Raw genomic sequence first — 18776 nt, forward strand, 5'->3', positions numbered from 1 at the left:
ATGAGAAAACAAAATTCACAGATATAAGTGTTTCTTGTAAAGAGCACTGCATGAAATATGTCAATGTAAGAAAGCAAGGTATGGATTAATTGCCAGAGAATTGACTAAACATTTCAGAGATGGAGTCCAAGACTTACAGTGCATCCTTTTATTTTTCAGGAAGGCCTAAGTAAATTGGCCTAATCACTCAAATTAGGAAGCTCTTCCCCCTGCACGCTGAATCTTCTTCAATGCTAGTGAATTTTTCTAAGGAAAAATTAATAAAAATGTCTTATCATAGATCAATAGTTGAAAGTGATGGACTTACAGTAGTGAATTTAAATGAGCCTGTGAGTGTAGGATCAAAAATTTCCTTCTAGTCTGGGGAGATGCTTGATTTTTTTTCTGTTATCTCTAGCGATTATTTAAAAGTATTAGGTTTAAGTTCATTAACCTCCAAAACTATCTTGAAAGTGAAGGAGTGGTAAATGGCACAAGCTGGGATCTATCCAAATTTTAAAAATGGAGGAAGTGAGAGATGGATTTTGTTAGACAAGAATGGCTTTGGATTTATGTGCTCTCCTGAAGTTACATTCTGTTACTACAGAAAAGCATGTGAAATGTCCTAAATTTCCACAAAACTAAATATAAGAGGCAATAAAAGAACTTCACAGAAGATTCTTCATTTTGCCTGCTGCAGGCACCTCAACGGAAAGTGGTGCTCCACCCTCTGTCAAAGATGCTTGTGTGAGACATGACACACCACCAAGGTTCGGCCCTTCCACAAGTCCCATTTGTGAAAGCAGCCACTTAAACAGTTGCTCTGTCTCTTCCTTCTCTTCTAACACATGCTTTTTAATGAAAAACTATTAAGATAAGAAATTCTTCTGCACTTAAAATTCCTTCTGGAGACCTCCTTGGCCTCTTCTGTGTGCCCCCACAATCTTCCACTGCACACATCAGCCACTGATGCTTCCTTTCAAAGAAAGTTAATCAATTAGGTTTGAATTCTCTAGTCGGAAAAAAAAAAGCATCTTTATATAGCATGAAAACCTATAACTACCATAATCTCTGAAAATTATTTAGACCTGTAGCTACAAGAACCTGCAAGTGGCTGATTTCATTTAAATGATTTGGTTTGGTTATATACTCTCTGCTGGTCTAAAACAGTACAGCTTTACTAAGTTCATCAGCTCTTTGTCATTTTGCATCCAGCTGAGCTCATAGCTCTTAATTTCTTGCCATGGGCAGCAACCCTTTATTCCCCAGGACTAACATGAAGCGATAAAGGGAAGGGTACCAAATATCTGCTTTAGACATGAGAAAGGCTACTCTCAAATTGATTTGAATTAATTACTCCTGGAAACAATCTTTTCACTGCCACTCATCCTGTTTCTAAGGTTTCCATCAGCACAATGTTTCCAGAGTTACTGGCTGAAGTGAGTACTTTTTCATCAAAACAGAAATTAAAATGGCTAAAAGTTAACCCCTGCAGAATAATATTTACAATATTTTTAACAATACTTACATTATGAATATTTATTTAGTATATTCTGGTAGACATCCAGAGGTAGGTCTTGTCTTTCATGACCATTTGAAATATTAACACATTTAGTGCAGCTGCACTGAAATGTAAAATGATAGGTTGCCTTATGCAGACCCTTGCCCACTAGCTCTGCACTAGACAGTGTATTTCCTAATGTTCTAAAATTCTGAGCAGCTCTGAATAACCATCAGTCTCTGTACAGCTTTCCAAAGAAATATGTATTCTGTCTTGAACATACAATTGCTAGTAAATTAGCAGAGGGTTCAGGAAAGAAAACAAATCAGGTTTCACATGCTGGCTTCCCATTTTGTAGCAAGGGAAAAAAAGGGAGTTTTATAGTGTTAGGAAAGGGAGACTGAAATTTCTCCAAGGAATTGCATTATTTCCTTCAAAATATGACAATTTCAGAGTCATATACTGCAGGATGGTAGTTTATGAAAAAGGAAAAGATCACTCCCTTGAAGAGAAAAATAATCTGTTGTCCCATCTGTACCAAGAGGGGGGAAATAAAAGACAAGAAAATAAAGCAGGAAAAAAAAAAAAAAAAAAAAAAAAAAAGAAGAAAGAACGATAATAAGCAAATGATTAGTAAAAAAGACTTGGAAAGATGAAAGAAGGAAAGAAAACTATACTGCTGTAGTTTTAATAGATACATCAGTGCAATGCTACCCCTTCTGAATACAAATCATAGAGGGTTAAATGACAACAATTCAATTTAGAAATAAAATAAAATTTATTGCACTCTGTGGCACTTCATTTAATTTATACCTTTATTCATAGACTTTATTTTCTTCTTCCAAGATAACAATGGAATGTAATAATCTGCGCAGCAGTAACCCTTCTCCACTGGATAAAACTCCTACAAACGTGTTGAGTTTGACTGAAAAAAAATAAACACATTCCCTGACTTATATTTTCACCACTACTCCCTTTTGATTGAAGAGCAAATATGGGCAGAGCAGAAACTATTTAAAACATTTTACCAATAGCAGTGGAAAAAAAGCAACCATGAGAAATAGCAAGAAGGAAATGAATGTTCAGGTATGCTATCAATGATTAAAACCCTACACAAACACTGGCACAGTGGAACCAGACATCAGGAACACTGTTTGCAATGACAAAAGTTGTCATTAAAGGGCACATGGCTAATGTATTCAGGAGCTGTGGGAATGAAAAGTAGCATGGGCATCAGATTTTTTGAACCAGGCATTTGAAGTGTCAGCATTTCTGTCCCCCTCTTGGATTTTTCAGATGAGTTTTATTCTGTCCTGACTGGAATAAAAAGGAGATTCTGACCGAAGAAATATGCAGAAACACTTTGATTGTAAGTGTCCCAATGCCTTGCTGATGCAGCCAGTAGAAAAATGGTGAAATGACGTCTCAGCATCAGCATTCCTGAGCCATAAGTAAATAGCATTTAAAAAAAAACCTCGTGAGGCTAAAGTTTAGTTCTCCTCTATACCCATGTTTACATTATTTGCCTCCTACAATGCATTTTCCAACATTCTCACTCATATCACAAGGTTTGTTTTTTTTTTTTAATGCTACTAATTTCAAACTTTCTATTAGCCTCAGCCTGTTCCAGGTTTGTGTCTCCAAAGTCAGTACAGTTCAAACTAGCAGAAGAATTTACAGTTCCCAAGTTCCTATCTCCCAGGCTTCCTTTTGGATATTCTTACCATGTACTGAAAAGGGATTTTTGCAAACCAGCCCACTCAAAGCTCTGTGATTGCATTTTATTTCAGTCTTTATTTGGTGTATGAGCATTATACGCAAGAGCTCATATACTGCCAATATTTTCAGAAAATCACTTAAAGCAGAATTAACCATAAAGACACTACTACTAAGTTCTATGTATTGCACACAAGGAAATAGCATGGACTTTTTGTGACATATCCTGTACACTGCACCATGTTTTCTACACTAATGTGTTACATTCATCATTCATTTGTGTCTATTCAAGAATGAGAGCATGTGAAACTTTTTGACAGACTTGAAGAGTACAGAGCTAACAGGCTCCCCAGTGAGAAAAGAGAGAGACAGGGATCTCCTTTGGCACTGTAACCTTGGAAGAACTAAACTTGTTTTTGTTTGTTTGTTTTTTTTATAAAGCTAACACTACAGGAAAGAATGTTTTTATACCAGAGCCCTTATTTACAGATGAAAGTCCTAAAAGTGACTCTAACTATAGCATGGGTAGGAAAGCTTTTAGATTATATTGATAAATGAGCAATAGCAAATTACAAGGACAGAGATATTTGCTCAGGATTTCTAAAGAACATGGTTCAGATCTGAAATTGATGAACTACTAAGAGTAGTGTGGGATCAGCTTTGGTATCACAGGAATGAAATATGCTAAACATATTACGTCTAGTTATGTAATCTCAGAGGATCCAGTTTTGGTTTCCATTCAGGACAAACTGAAAGAGGGGGTAAAAAAACCTCCAAACCAAAAACAACCAAAACAAGTAGCTGTATTAATAAACTGAGGAAAAGGTTACATATTGGAGAACTATAAAATGAGAAAAGATATAGAGAAGTTGAGTTGAAAATAACTTTCTGCTTCTCTTAATATCAAGATGGCTTCAATTGGAAGGGACATTAAGATGATCTAGTTCCAGCACCTTGCCATGGGAAAGCACCTTCCACTAGACCTGGTTGCTCAAAGCCCCATCCAGCCTGGCCTGGAATACCTTCAGGGATGGGGCATCCACAGCTTCCCAGGGCAACCTGTTCCACCATCCCCACAGTAAAGAATTTCTTCCTAATATCCAGTCTAAACATACCCTCTTTCAGTTTAAAGCCATTGCTCCTTTTCCATGTAGTAACATGTACTTGTAAAAAGTTCTTCAACTTTCTAGTAGGCCTCCTTTAGGTACTAAAAGTAGCGATAAAGTCACCACAGAGCCTGTGCTTCACCAGAGTGAACAATACCAATTCTATCAGCCTTTCCTCATAAAAGAGGTGCTCCAGCCATCTATTATCTAATATCTGTTACCAAGTTGGTTCTTATTACAAAAAAAGTATTTGCAAATAAATCATCTAAATGTTTATCCTTGAAATTGTATGAATTTTTTTTTTCACAACTTTATTAAACTATGGAGGGAAAAAACCCAACAAAACTGAATCAACCAATGAGGGATAAAAAAAAGAAACAAAAAGAAATAAAGAGACACGTCCTACTTCCAACTCCTAGGAAAAACAAATACAGTTTACCTGTTAAAGTGCCTCTCCTGACAGTGTCCCCATCTCCTACTTCCTTCCATAACTACACCATCTCCCACAGCTCTGTGCCTACCAAGTATGATGTCTGCCTTCTCCACAAAACCAAAGCTTTACAAAACTGCAAGGCAGTCAAGGCACAAGGTGCAACATGCCTAACTGCTATGTATTGATACAGGAGGAGAGAGCTGATTTAAGTCACATCTCACTTGTATCGCTGCAGTGATAGGCCATTGAGCTGAACAGAGAGCTGAATTCACTGGCTTATTCCCTTCTTGGCATTCACCAGACTTCAGATTTCCTCTGAGAGATCCTGCTTATTACAGAGAGTGGCTTGTATTGTGGGTATTGTCAACCCTGTCAGTCTGATTTACTTGTGAAACCAGACAAGAATAACTAAACCATTTGTGAAAATGTTGAATGCCATATCATTTGCAATGGTTTCCAGTCCATTTCCTGGAAGCCACACTACTGAAAGATTTGTGTTTGAGAGCTGCTTCATGTTAACCCTAAAACATTATATAGGAAAAAAACCAAAACAGAGCAAGGTCATTGTAAATGTAACATCTAGATCTTATTCCTAGAACTACCAATAGAATAGCATTATTTGCCCCACAATTATAGTTTCTTTTTGCTCCAGAGTCATTACCTTTTCTTTGCCTAAATCAGTTCAGAACTAGCTCCTCACCCATTCTAGCTCATTCCTTCAATCAGGTCAGCAGTGTCATGAGACAGAGCTTCTCCACCTCTGTGTCTGACCACAGCTCTGACCTGCTCACCCAAATGGGCACGTCCTTATGGAGTTCTTTTCCTTGGGCTATGGGTTTGGGAATATTTTCTGGAACCTCTTGTTAAAGAGACACTTCAGTTAAAATGGATGTTACAAGGCTCTACTACAGGATTTTCTAAGAAAACTGCATGAATTATGCTGCCATGTGGCAGTCAAGACTGTCCTGTGTAGAATTACTGTATATTCAAACACCAATTTGCATGCTGTATATATGATATAAAATACCTTAAATGGGTAACATGCATGATTTGATAATTAATACATTCAGAGGTACATGTACTTATATGGCCATGTTTACCAGACTAAATGTGCATAGTTATTAATAATAATGATAACAGAGTCAACTCTTCCCAGAAAACTAAGGATTTTACAGTTCTAGATTTCATAAACTGTTGCTAGGACTTGCAAGGAATTACAGGGATTACTAGAAAATTGCCAAGATCTTTAGTTAAAGAATCATTTGTCCTTAGCATCATCAAAATAAGGTCTTCAACTGCTACTCATTTTCTTTGTGGCTACAAAAGCTAGCATTTGTCTGAATCAGTATGGAAAATAAATTGCTAGAAGTTCTTTATGCAAAAAAAAAAAAAAAAAAACAAGGTCCCAATGGGAGGAAGCATATTTAATACTTCTATAAAATAGTTATATTTTGAGCACAGGCTTACTGTCTAATTCAGAAGCACACTGTTACAGGCATCTGGTGGCTTCTTGTTTGGAACAGCACTGCTGTTCCCAAATATTTAAGATCATGAGTTTTCTTATTCCTGAAGCCCCAAGAGAGCACACTTTCAGCTTATCTCTGCAGCTTTTAGGACTAGGAGCTCACTTTATTTCCTTAGTTAAAACTGAAGGTCAAAATAAACCTATGACTTTAAGGGCAAAAGATGAAGACATGAGCAGGAAGACTGAGCAAGACAGAAATGCCAGGAGACTACAACAGTAGTCTAACAGAATAGGCTGTAAATGAACCCCACAACTCTCATTTTTCTTTTGTACAAGTTACTTGATGTTCTTCTAATTATAGGTTTACCACACTTCATTTTGAGCAGAGATCAGCACAAAAATGATACATTTCAAAGAAAGAGAGAGAGGTGCCAATTTTCTACCAATGTAAAATGACACTGCTTCTTTGGACCAAACCGTTCCTCTGCAATTCTCCAGCTTTTGCAGAGGAAACATGCTGACTCCTAAACTCTCTAAGAGCACAAACCATTCCTGCACACAGCCACAGTTCATGGCCCTGCAGAGCAGAGACAGCCCTTCAGATGGAAGGAGCACTCAAGCTTCATTAGTCACTCTTCCCTTTGCCAAAAGAGAGGTTTTTCAAGGTATCCTCAGCCCATGCACACAAACTGCATGGGATTGCATGAGATTGCATGCTGCAGTTGGGGTATCTCATGATCTCGGTCCTCTGCCACAGGGACAGACAACTCAAGATTCTCATAAAGCCTGCTGGCTAAAGACTTAAGTATACAGCATTTTGTGTGTGTGTGTGTGTCCGTGTGTCTGCGTTTGTCATGGCCACTTACCTGGGGTTTTCCCTGTTGCTGTTAGAGTTCAGCGCTATATGTAAGGGAGGAAGGGAAAAAAATGCCCCAAACTCTGCTCTTAACTGACAAATGTGGATGTTTCTATATACATCCTGACCTTTTGGGAATATAAGTTTCTGCCTGAGGAGGCCTAAGTCTTTAAATTATTTTTAGGTTTGCAGTGTGGTTTGGTCAATTTTAATCTAATATATTTCCTGTTTCCAGTAGGAGTTTCGCAAAGTAGCAAGCAGGACAAAATCTGGTCCAATAATCTGAATCAATTTTTTATTGTGGTAATTACTGAAATTGCTTAATGTACTAAGTGAATTCCATGATTTCACAATGATGCCAAATTCATATCACACAACTTTGGCAATATTTGATTCTTTTACATGACATTTTTTAACCATTGAATAAGCTTCCAGACTTTTCTATTTAATATAAATTATAATTATTCCACTAGTCTCCAATTTAACTCCCTGAATTATGTAGTGGTAAGAATCTCCTTTATTAACCTTACTATTGTCAATGAAAAAATGAGACATACAAAATAGTTCAACATATAATAATAATTCAGAATAAGTTATTCTTTCACAAATGACAGCAGTCTCCTAACCTTTTTATTTTACTGGTTAGAACTGAACTTAACCTTTCCCTTCCCTGGAGTGGCCTCTTCGCAGTCATGGTTCCCGACCTACTTCTTAGCTGTTTCCCTAAAGAAAATAAAATCCTGTCCTGAATTTTGAAAGTGTTGAAAAAACCAATGTCGATAATGTTTAATAAATAACCTTTGTTAAAACAGTCAAATCTATGTAAAGTAAGCCCCAACAGCCCTCTCACATCCCACAGCTGATTTGCATATTGGGTCATGGAATATGTCGTAGGATATTTGACTGTAGACCTCACTGAAATATTCATCAGACTGTGTTTCAAGTAACATTCTGTGTAAATTGTCATTAGAGAATGACTTCTTATTGTGAATTTACAAAACACCTCTGAATTTGTATGTTTTAAAAGCAAAATCTGAAATATATTTGCTGCTTGAGATCAGCTTTTAGTAGGTCTAATTATTTTAAACACAAATTTCCCATAAGAGTTGTGCAGCCCTGAACACATCCACGCACACACTGCTTAATGGAGAGAGGCCATCAGACACTGACCTGGAACAGCAAGCTCTGCAGTCTGCAGGGGAAAAGAGAAGTAGAAAGCAGGAAGTGCTTCTGTGCTTCTGACACAGTATAAAAAGCGTATGTGCTAAAAAATACATGGTTTGCAAACGTCTGGACGCTGACAAGTCCTGTTTTATGTGTATGTATTATGGAGAGGATTTTAACCAAACCAGTAACACTTTCAGAAATTATCAATGCAATGAAATGCACTTATAATCCAGTTATATCATGTGATAATTCACTTATAACACCTGAATTTTATCTGTTTTCTGTGTTGTTTCTTAGATGTCAATCTCTCATCTTTCTGTCTTTAAAGATGAGGCCTTACACAAATCTTTTCAATTACTTTGCCATAGGAAAATTAAAAATGCCACATTTTACAAGAGTCTTAAGTGTTATATTATGTTATTTTACAGGAGATGGTGACATTTAATGGACTTTAAGCTGAGAAAACCTTTTTGCTTTTTTTTTTCTGGTTTCTAAAAAGCATTCTTTCTTATAACCTATGGTCTCAACATAATGGGACCAACAGAAAGCATAGGAAGTTTCTACTTATGAAACAAGCATCTCCAGCTCCAATGTTTTCACAGATTACTGGACATTACATCTAGTTCAGTGCTAGACAGTGGACTAACACAGTCTTGTGAGGGAGCATTCCACTTAAAAGAAAAAATGCAAAATATTTGTAGCTGCTGATTAATTTTTATTAAAGGCATTTTGCTATCAATGCTCAAGGGTCGACAACATCAGAAGTAGACCTGGTAGAAATGCAGAAGCCACAACAAGAGGAGAAAAATATTTCCATCCCCATAATACTCGCTTCAAAGCTGTTTTGGTTTTCACTGTTCAGAAAGTTTGTTTCCTAGCTCCATCCTATTCAATAAGGATCTCACAGAAAGCTTCTCCATGAGAAATCCCCACTCAAAATGGCTGAGTCAGGAAGAACCTCTGCAGAGGTTCCTGCTGTTCAGCTTCCCTGCTTCAGAGATGGAGAATGAGTAATTCTTTCACAAACTTGAGTTTAAGATAGCTCTGTTACCCATGAGAAGAAAAACCACAATTGCATTAGGCAAATTGTTTCATGCAGTTTAGGTAAAAGCTTTGTGTCTTGCCAGTGCACATTTCTGTGCAATGAAAGACTACTCATGTCACAGGCATATTCTTGTAGCAAGAAATTGTGAAAGCTGAGAAATGTTATTGGTGCTGCATGTCATACACTGCTAACAAAGAAACAGGTTTCCCTTAATACTCTAAGTCTCATTTAAAAACCTCAGAAGGACAGATAAAAGCTTGTGCATTTTGGAAAGTTCTACAGACTATCTACTAAAGAAATAACTTTTCCATATTGAATAATACCCCAGGATTAACACTTAATGTCATAGGACCAATCATGTCTAGAAACAGAAGCCTCTTGCTATTGGGCAATGGAAAAAGTAGTCTTTGCAGTTTTCTAACAGTATGAAGCACCTGCCTCTAATACTGATGAGCATACTGAGACCTTAATCCTTTTACTGATCCGGAAAAATTGCCAGAATACCATCACTTTCAACACAAAACCAAGTGAAACTTGGCTACTTCAATGAACATCACTTTGGAGACTTTAAATGAACTAAAGTCCTGAATGCAAAAACAAAACTCAACAAATGTGAAGCCATGCAAATCAAACCACTCAACCAAAACCCTTCCCATGAGTCACTAGGAAAGAAAGCTCTGTTAATGCAGGGACCTTGCTCAACATCAGCAGCTAGATGCCTGTCTGGAAAATCCCATGTGGCAGTGAGAGAAACCACAGTTTGCATTTTGTGCATCAGGTCTATTTTATCTTTCCTTTACGCTCTAAGTATAATGCTAAAAGCCCTCCAGGGTTCTGAACTTGCTGGAAAGACAACAGATATTGCATTTTTACACGGTACACTCAATAATTGGGTGAGAGAAGTCTCTTACCATTAATTGATTTGGGCTCCTTTGTCCAGGTCAGCCCCAGACAGAGTTTAGCTGTTCAGTGGATTAAGTACAAGAATTGTACAGGGTCTACACCTTTGCTGGGAGCTGATATAACCTTACTATTATATGAAATATGTGAGCTCAGCCACAGCAATGTTGGAGTTAGAGAGAGACAAAGCACCAGTGAATAATCCTTTAAATGGTATCTAACTCTTCATAAATTTATTTAGCTCCTGAAAATCAAAACATGCATCTCCTGTTCACCATATCAACACAGTGTATAGTAGGATGCACAAGGCAAGCCATTGTTTCTTCTACACAAATTTAAAAATAAGCTTTGTATTTAAAACAAATTGATGCATAAGAAAATGTATTTTCATATATTGAAGGATGAATTTTTAATAACTTAATTAAAATGTCACAAAAGAAAGAATCATTAGTTGTTACACACTCCAAAACCATCTATATCAAACATGTGTCTCCAAAACTGCCCTCTATATGTATATTAATGATGCCATCAGATGCTTAAGACATGTCCTGAATAATACATCTAATTTTAATTAACTCCCATTCTTAATGTTTGCAAAGAAGTGAAATCACTCAAATGCTAAGTCAAGTTCACTCTCAATTATTATAATTTCAATATTATTATTATTAATACAGAACTCAGTGATCAGTAGGTATTTACAAGCAATCTCAGTGAATCTTTTCAGAACTCAGAAACTGCAAGTCACATCAACACTGTAAAACAATTCAAGGCTCAATGAGCAGAAAGAAATCTCTGGTGGCTTGACAAGAAACTGGCTTAGACCACTTACAAACTCAATGACCTCTCATGGTTTAGAGAATTATCATCCTCTCTTGCTGAGGGTAAAATGATCTTTCCAAAACAAACAAGAAGTTTTTCATGTCCTTTGGGACAGAAAGGCCAGGGAATAGATCAGGCCATCATGGTCCTGCTACTTGTAGAAACAGTGTAGAAGTTGATCAGTGGGTACTTGGACCTCACACATTTGAGACATCCCTCTTTGGTGCCACACAGCTAAACCTGGTTGTTTTCAGATGTAACAAAACTTCAGTGATGATTGAGACAAAATGTCTTGAGTGGGAGCAGCAAGTCTGCTATCTAAAGAATTGCCCATAGCTAGTTAACTGAAGATGCAGACAGAGGTAGTTGCTTTTATATCAATGTGTGTAAGTAGTTAAGTGTGGTAGGCAGAGAAGGGACTAGAGGAAAATTGCAGAAGGGACATAAAAATAGATACAATCAAAACAGAGAATTCCTTTAGGGAACAGGATTCAAGGAACTAACAGAACTCAGGGGCAGAGGATTTTGTAGCAAATTTAAAGAAAATTATCATCACTTACTTCTTCTCACCCACACAGTTCAAATCTGCAAAATATTTCAGGGGAAGATCACATGATTTGATGGGGGAAGTAGATATTCCAACTATTAACATAATTCATCTGGAGGCTTTGCTTCTGACTTATGGAATCAATGCCAGGGAGAAATACCATACTAAGTGGAAGGGTGGGTTTGCTGAGTTACCCAAAGTGGTTGAAAGCCTGGTTTTATTTGGCAAAGAGAGGATTTAGTGTGCCATCAGGGGTGTCTCTCTCTCTCTTACACTTAATGTGAGGATATAAGTGAGCCTTGTAGGAGCAAGGGATTGGGAAAAATTCTTTACGGTAGTGGACTCCACTCCTTGCTGTCATAGACAAAAAGATTGGGTGAAAAATTGCAAAAAGAGCCTCTCCCAAAAATTCTCCTGCGCTCACTGCAGGAGATAAAGCCACAAAGAGCTTCTAGGTTTCCCTTGTGAGAGGTAAATGACAATTATCAACCCCATGAAGTCACTAATGAGAGTGTTTTCTATGGGGAGCTTACTACTCTGCCAGGAAAGAGCAGTGTGAAAAGTAATAACTACAAATATTAAATAGCCATGATAGTCTCTGGTACAAAAGTTGGCAATAACTTCACTGATATTCCATCCGATTCATTTCAGTTTCATATGTGCCGTATATAGTGTCATTTCCATATATTTGAGATTGTGGTTTTTAAATTTCAAGCTCAGTCCTGTCCAATTCATGGCCATAGAAGCTTTACAATTGAATTCAGTGAAAGAAAGCCTGAGTACACAATCATCAACATACTGAAATTGATTTATAATTAAATCTGACTTCTGCCAAATTTCCAGTACGAGAGTCACATCATATAGACACATTGGCAATTTTGTTAGTCTTTTTCATAATACTTCTCCACAGAAGATTTTTACAAAGTGCATACAGAGACAAATACATCTGAGATTTCTATCAAACCCTCCTTCTCCCCCATAATCCCAGCTTTATCTGTGGCCATTATAATTTTTTTTTCTCTTTATTCACTTTAACAGTGAACTGGAACTGGTGACTCAGGACACAAGGGTTAAATAGATGTCCAGCCAGAATTTTTACACCATTTAAAACAGAAAGACCATTTATTCACTGCTGGCAAGAATGCACATCTAGATAGGGGGCCAAATAGTAGCTTTCTCTATAGTATTAAAGTAAGTAGAAAAGACAGGGGCTGACATTCAAATCCTGGCCTCAGCTGAAAGCCTACTACATGTTTCCCACTTCAGGAGCAGTAGGCAGAGGCATTTTGCCTGACGTTGTGCTCAGGAAAATCACCAGGATTCTCATTTCTCCTTGAAGCATGCATTCCTGCTCCTCTCTAGCAAGAACCATCCTCACTGATGGCTTTTTCCATCAGAACCCTTAGAGGAAAACACTGCAGTAACTGCTGGCTGCAAACTTCTGGCTCTGCAGCAGTGAGCAACCAGGAGAAGAAGATGGAGTGATCTGCACACTGCACAGAATTTACAGTCCAAAAGGAGAGCATATCACAAGTGTCAAATGAATTTCAATAAAAAATACCTCTTGGAATCCAAACTAAAAAAAGAAATGTTAATGGCATTTACCTCCTAAAAAGGTCAGCAAGCATACTCTGCAGGGGATGTCTGGAAAGAATGACTGATGGGCAACTACTTTCTGTATTGCTTCTCTTGAATCACTAGCTTGATAATGCAGAGCCCCACATTGTAAATGACTCCACAGAGGAGAAAATACAACCTGGAAATCTCACCTTTCTAGAGAAATAACCTACCAAGCATCCATCTCATAGCTTTTGACAGGTCTAGCCCTAACCATACAAGTTAAATCTCGAAGATATGAGACTTTAATGTCTTGAGAGTACTGTTTCCCTTGGTACTGTCTGTTCAGTGCTGATTATTTTTAGGACGCAGAGGTTGCCAGCTCCAAAGGAATATCCCTAAAGGATTGCCCTAACAAGCACAGTCAGCCAAATAAATTACGACAACAGCTAGCATTACCATTTACCTGGCTGCATAATTTAACCATCCTGACTATCTATCTAGAGCTTGGCAAAAACACAGTTTCTTGGTCTTCCAGGTGTGCTGTAAGGTCAGTCTATTTTCACAGTCTCCCCAATGAAGATCATGACAACTGTAAATAGGGGCACTAATCTAAACTGAGAGCAACTATCATTTGGCAATGTACTCAGCTGAGTACTTTTCACTCTGTATTTTTCAAGTGTCTGAAAAATAAAGGCATTAAAAACCAGCAACAGTAAACATCATACATTAGATTAGGATCCCAGAGCTTCACTCAGCAAAAGAACAGCTTGCCCAGCCTGGCAGCTATAAATTGGCAGCCCGCAAGTAAGGTGGGGAGATAATTTTGACCTTGGGCTTAAAGCTCCTCTCACCAAAGATTTCACCTTTGAAGTTCCTCATCACCAGACACTACAAAAACAGGGTAGGGTACGTCTTACTTTGCAATGTCCCTCCTTTGAGAGACAAAAGTCTGCTAGCAGCATATTGGATAAATTCAGGATAGCATTATACTGGAATTAGGCAACAGCACAATGGTAGAGATATCAGGCTTGGTTGTCAAAATAATTACTCATGGCTTACAAAGACTGAAGTAAAATTTCTGAGTTTATGACTGTATGTCTCTGCTTAAATCTATGTTAGCCTCTTGAAATCTGGCTCAGGTACACCTAACTGTGCAGTACATCCAGCTGCACTGCAGTACAGACAGCTCATCTACTGGCCAAATTACCACTGAGGATAGTCAATACTTAGACTATGCATGAAATTACACAAAGGTAACATGAAGGAGGATCCTCTGAAAGCCAATGCCATGCTATCATATGAAGGACAAAAGAAAAAAAATGAAAATAAAAAAAGGCAGCAATCTTCCTGCTTATACCTCTGGGAATATAATTCCTTCCTTTCAGCACAGCAAAGCTCAAAAATATAGGACACAGTATGGCACAGAGGGTCACTGGGTTACACTTATTTATACACTATCTGTATTTGGTTCAAGGACTCTCAGATAGAAAATAGAAAGTAAAAAGCCTTTCCCTGATGGAGCTTTCAGCCAGTAGAAACTGAAGATAATATTGTACTTTTACAACATGCAGTAGATCACCAAATTCATTTTTACTGGGGTCATAAGAAAAGATTTTAGCTCTAGACTTCAGAGTTAAAGAGCTGGTGCACTAACCATAAGGATTTGTCATATGAGGTGCCTGATTGCTATTGTGGCTGGGAGGGTGGCAAGGGGAGCAGGGTATTTTTTGTTTTTTATACTGAGCTGGTATTGGTCTTGAGTTCAAGACTAATTATATCATTGCTGTGTCTGAAAATTATACATATCAAAGGAAAATGAACTTTCACATAAGCCAAAGGAAAGCAGTTTGAAAAGTTAAATAAAGCAAATCTATTTCACTCTATAGTCCTTATTTTACTATCATAGTGCTTTTTATCATTTTTTCACTTTTTTTTTCTGTTTAAATATTTCTATTACTTCTGCTCTCTCCTCATGTGTATGAATGGTTTCAAGATGGAGGTTATAGAAAAGCTGTTATAGATCTACCACATCTTACTGTTTCTATGTCAGCTTTCAGCTCAAGGGTGTTGCCAAGGGTCTGTGCATCTTTGCTGTGAACTTCTGGGCTCATCCTTTCATTCTACCAGGATCACTTACAAGGTTTGCTGCTACAACACTGGGTCCAATGACCCAGACACTTTGCTGCATCCCCAGTGAATTACAGAAATTTTAAAAAAAACAACAAAATTACTGATGACAAGTAATAAGGGAAACAACCCACCACCTGAATAAAATTTTGACTTTTATTCAGTTTAGGAGAAACAATCCACATCCACAGAAAACAACAACAACAAATCTTTCCACAATCAAGAGTGCTGGAATAAGTACAGTTGGCATACGGACAAAAATCAAGAGAAATCTTGTATCCCCTCCTTAAAATCCTCCTCTATTCAAAAGTCTTTCAATGCACCTTGTTAAAAGTTACTACATTGTCACATATTCTGCAGTTATATGAATATGGATTTCTTCCTCCTTTGCCCAGAACTTTAAAGGACAGAATCCTAGCATTCTCTTATCTTTTTTCTTGTTTTTTTTTTTTTTTAATCTCTCATCACCCTTTGCCTATTCCTGGCAGAAGGCAGAATTCAATCCATATATATATATATATATATATATATATATATATATATATAACATCTGGTGGAAAAATAGAAAAACAAATCTAAGAAAATGTATATTTCACAAGAAATAAATCTCAAAGTGGTCTACACTTAAACTTTATAATAATGTGTCATGTAAGGAAGTAGCACTGCCTCTATTTATTAAAAAAAATAGAATGAACTAACACAAATTATACAGTATATTTGATTTATACTTTTAAAATATGTTGGCTTATGCTCAGTGAAAAAGAGGGCTAGAATTATGAACCTGATCTCTAAGGACTTTTAGACAAATGTAAAGTTTCTCTCACACAAACACAAGACACTTCCCCTCAGTTTTCCTATTCTTGCACAAAAGCAAGACTGGACTTTAAACTACGTAATCTGTGTAACAGATTTTTCACACTGGGAGAGCAGTTCCCTGGAGGCAGCTCTGTAAAAGGACAGAGGTCAGTCAGTGAGTTTAGGAGCTGTATGCACAGTGTGTGCTCAGTGGTAAATCAAGCCTTTTAATTATTTGCAGTCTGGGGCAGAATTTCATGGATATACCTATTTTTACAGTGTTCGCTCCTGAGCTCATGCTCCTCTTCTTAAAGGGATTGGAATCCAGATTCCGAACAGCAAATCTTTGGACTTAATCAAGTAGCATTTAAAATTTCATATCACTTGCTTAAGTACAAAATTTTGTCTTCTTAACTATACACTAGAATGTGACAGTCTCTACTCTGCTAGTTATCTTCCACATCTCTTATTCACTGCCAGAAACTTGACAAGTGCCTTCAATCAAACCATGATGTGAATTTTCATCATTTCACTATTTTACTTTAAAAACAAGTATCAGTAAATATCTGCAAAAGTATCCTAATATTTTATTTCATAGATATCTTAAAAATACTTATAAAGTATAGCACTGGTTCATACATAGGTATTTCTTTCAGGATTTTTGCAAACCTTTGCTCACTTATTCTTTCCTTGTTTTCCATCTCTGTCAACCACCTCCTGTCCTAGCTGTTTCAAGGTAGAGACCACCTTTCTATTAAATATTTCAACAAAGTTTTCCAAAGTCTACTTGGCCATGATTAGAGCTCTTAAAAATACAGCAATTTCTGCTCTGTCAGCAATAAATAAATGCAGCATTGATTCCTTTCACCAAACTGAACAATGTGTTCTTAAAAATCACAGGTCATCTGATTTTGATGATTCACTATAGGTAATCCAGCCAGCAAGATTCTAATGAACATTTTCTGACTCTTGCACTGCTGTTCCAAACATCACCTTCAGTATCCTTTCATATACAATCTCTTTAGTAGAGATAGGTTTAATTTAGCTCTTATGCATATTTATAATGGTCCTTTAATCATCATTGTAAACAATACACAAAGCTGACAAACTCTCTTAGAAGAGCAATTCCAGTAAAATCAGTGGGATGTGCACCTGATTTAGGACTTTTTCAAACATTGAGTACTTGCTGACTTCATTCATGCCATATATTGTAAATGTTTATTGTCTCATTACTAACAGCTATAATAAAAAAGCTCAGTTACACCATACCCAAAAAGTAAAATAAAATAAACTGTATCTTCAAAACCCATGACATTAGCTTTAAATAATGTACTATCTTTAACAAAAAAAAAAAAGTTTATAGGGTTTTAATTTTCTTACTTTATATAATCTTGGTATTTATTAAAAGCTTTTATGGCTAGAAACTCACTAATTACTTTTCATTCAAAGGCAAGGGTCTTGTGTAAATACAGGAGCTGGGGATGTAAGAAAATCCTGAATGTCACAGAACTGAATAATGTCATTTTTGTATGTTTTACAAACAAGTAAAAACAAATTCATTTATTTTTCCATAAAATCATATTATCATTTTCTGAACTAGAATATTTGATATTATTGTCGTTTTAATTTAATTTGAAGAAGAAAGACATTCCAGAAGAAGAAAAGCTTTACTCACAGACAGAAAATTGACAGATGCCTTTTCTATGGGTTGATTGCATTTCAGTGTTTTTCAAGTGATGACTCAGGTTTTCCTTTTGTTTATCCAGCCACAGTTCCCTTCTAGCTAACTTATTTTTTTAAATGAACATGTTAATTAAGTAGTATATTTTGCTAGATAAACCTCAATTTCTTCCCTCTCTCTTCCACAGTTAAAAAGCAAGCACTTCCCCAGAACACCACAGTTTATTGAAATTGAAAGTCTTTAGGGCGTTTTGGAAGCAGGAGACTTCGAAGTTTGAATGAGGAACTCCACTGGCAAGCTTTCAAACTTATTTGCAGATCAGGACCTTTTTTGTAGAAGTCTCCCCAGGAGGAAGGCAGTTAGACACCTGCCAGTAGCCTGCAGTGGCACCATCCCACTGTGATGTTAATGAGATGAATGAGAGCACTACGGGGAGCTGCAATAATTACAGGGTGAAGAGCTTGTCTTTTCCTGACCCTCCTCTCTGGGCTGCCTTTTCTATAAAGCAGGGTCTTTTGTAATACTAATTACAAATGTTAATTAAACATTTCTTTGGAATTTTGCCCTCCATTAATAGGTCAGATAAACAGGGAATAGCAATGACAGGCAGAAGTCATTATCAGCCACAGGAGAAAAATACCATTTATTTGTTCCCTTCCTTTGGTCTCTCCAAAGACATAACTTCTGGTTTTGTTTTATTAAAGAGACACTAAAACCTCTGAAGTATAGCTTTTCTGCTCAGAAATAAAATAAAATAATTCTTACTTTAATGGAGTTAAACCTAGTTCTAAGGCCCCTTCCAGTGCAACTCACTCTAGTCTGTGTTGACTTAACAAATTTTAACCATAATCATGACTCTGAGGCTTCATAAATGCCCTTCCAAACACAGACTTAAGGAAACAGCCATGACAGCTGTTGATGACAACACAAAATCTAGTTTGACGGCTTCCTCTGGCATGAGTAGCACATGGCATTTCAAATCGATGCACTAATCCCATTTCTAACCCTGTCCCTAGAATTACAGGAGTGACCCTTGCCCAGATCAGAACTGAGCACAAGCACTTGGCAGATATTGCCAG

This window comes from Anomalospiza imberbis, chromosome 1, assembly GCF_031753505.1.
Source record: "Anomalospiza imberbis isolate Cuckoo-Finch-1a 21T00152 chromosome 1, ASM3175350v1, whole genome shotgun sequence".
Classification (NCBI taxonomy): Eukaryota; Metazoa; Chordata; class Aves; order Passeriformes; family Viduidae; genus Anomalospiza; species Anomalospiza imberbis.